Raw genomic sequence first — 2,320 nt, forward strand, 5'->3', positions numbered from 1 at the left:
CTTTGAAGTGAAAAATGTGGCCAGTGTTGTGGCCAGACAGCTACCTATGTACCAGAGGAATGGAGAGAGCAATTAAGTCCAAATTTTATAAGGGTTTCATTAGATGGGCTAACAGAAAGTTGTGTTCATCTATGGGCCTTTTAATGTGCATAGTTTAGCCTGTTACAAAGATAAGGATCATTTGCAAGATGTAGATCCAGATCTGACTTCAGATTTTGAAGACTTCCAAAATTTGTGGTTTTCACTTCACAGCTATCTCCCATTTAAACTTTTTAGGATCACTTCTCATTTTAGAGCTTAAATAAATGAAGCAAAATCATTCCTAGTGTATCACCATTGGCCTAATGCATTTATTTTAATATAAATGTTGTATCACATTATATATGTAATTTAAAATTTGAATCAATATAATTAATACATTTGTTGATAAAGTCATTAGCACTACACAGTTGCAACCTTCTAGTACAATGTTACTGAAGGAAAGGGAGAGAGGGTAACCCACCAGTAGTAAATAAAGGCATGCATGTGTCGACCTTCAAATCAAACTATCAGGAGAGACATTGACAGAATCTTCGCTCTTCCCCATAAAATTTCACTTGGGAATTTCTGCCACAATTGTGGCAGAAAAATGTGGTTGAACTAGAGCACATCAGAAAGTGGTGATTAGTGCCGTATAAGAGCTTGCTAAGTTCAATTTGGGGTTTAAAATAGAGGACAGCCATGATATCGAGAGACACATGAGAGGTATGCACAGGAGAGATAATACAAAGAACAAAAGTAACTCCAACCACTGCCATTTCCAGCACTTTGCTTCTCCCTCACATCATCTCCCACTCCTTGTCCTCAATCAGACTCTATTCCTCTATGTTATCACTATCTACTACCCACTGTCTCCTCTCCTTTGACTATCCTCTCTGGTTTTGACAATGCCTCTCCCTCTCTCTTCTCACAATTTCCTTCTCTTCATCCGTGGTGACTTCAACTTTCACCCTGATGTCCAGTCCCACTCTTTATCCTCTTGCCTCATTACCATCATTTCCTCAGTTGATCTTCAATCCTGGATTAGCTCCCTCTCTCAGGAAAATTGCCATTCCTTCATGGGTGGCATGTGAATTGCCTGTTGGGGAAGGCTAGCCCCCAGCCCCTCCCCTTCTACCCAGGGCCTCACCCCTCCCCACCCTGCTGGAGCCTAGAGTACCCTCACTGGAGCCATCATGCCCCCCATCAGTCCCAGGCTGCCCCAGGGCCCCCAGGCACAGACACCCCCAGCACCGGAGCGCCAGGTAGGTCGTGTGACCCCAGCCACCCCCAGCACTGGGCCCGTCCCTTGTCCCAGCTGCAGGCCAGCCTGCCCCAGCCAGAGCCTCAGCAGAACAGTGGGGAAGCAGGCAGGAGGTGGCCTGGGGGTGAAGTATGGGTGAGACCACCCTGTGCTGTTTGCGGAAGCTCATCCTCCCTTGGCCTGCAATACCCACCACCCATGCATTCCTCCAACCTCATCCTTATTGAGTACTGTTTTAAACCTGCTGCCTTGTTCTTGATCCTTCTGCTCTTGTTCTTTCTACCTACCATTTCATCTCCTTTAACTCAATCTGCTTACCCCCGCCCACTCCCCATCAATACACCTGCCCCTTCTGTAATCTCCAACCTATCAATACCCCTAATTTATACATGACTCTCAGCCCCTTTCTCCTTGCTCTCAACTTCCACCTCTCTGATTCAGATGTTGGTTCCTTCTACTCTACACTGTCCTCCACCCATAATGCCTTTGCTTTGCTTTTCCACCAAAATGTTTATGATTCTAGTCCTCCACTTTGGCATTCACCCAGCATCTGATTCCTTGGCTCCAGCTTTCAGGCTACACTGCATACTTCTGAGGAAAATCCCATAACCATGCAGAAGGGGAGGGAAATAGAAAAATAGGAACAAGATCTTCCCTCCCTGCTATTCCTGTTTTCTTCCATCTTCCTATTATTTTTCCTTATTTTGACCATTGTCCTTTCACCTCCTCTTCTCATCTTTTCTCCAGCAGGATCATTCTTGGTTAAGGTGTTCTTAGAAATTAGAATAAAAATTAAAAGCTTCTTAGCTCTAGTTCATGAACACCAGTTCTCCAGTCTGTTGAGTCCACCCATACAGAAACATGCAGTCACCACCTACTATATTAAAAAATTAGATGGTGGGGGAGAAAACATTAGTAAACATTTATAAATAGTTCTAATTTCCAATTATGTTTTTCTATTAATCTTGAAGCATTTACACAGCATTATTTCAGATTTAATTTTTTCTAACAATTAAGATGGGTTTTCTTTAATTGATT

The sequence above is a fragment of the Lepidochelys kempii genome, chromosome 3 (genome assembly GCF_965140265.1).
Source record: "Lepidochelys kempii isolate rLepKem1 chromosome 3, rLepKem1.hap2, whole genome shotgun sequence".
In the NCBI taxonomy this organism is placed as follows: domain Eukaryota; kingdom Metazoa; phylum Chordata; order Testudines; family Cheloniidae; genus Lepidochelys; species Lepidochelys kempii.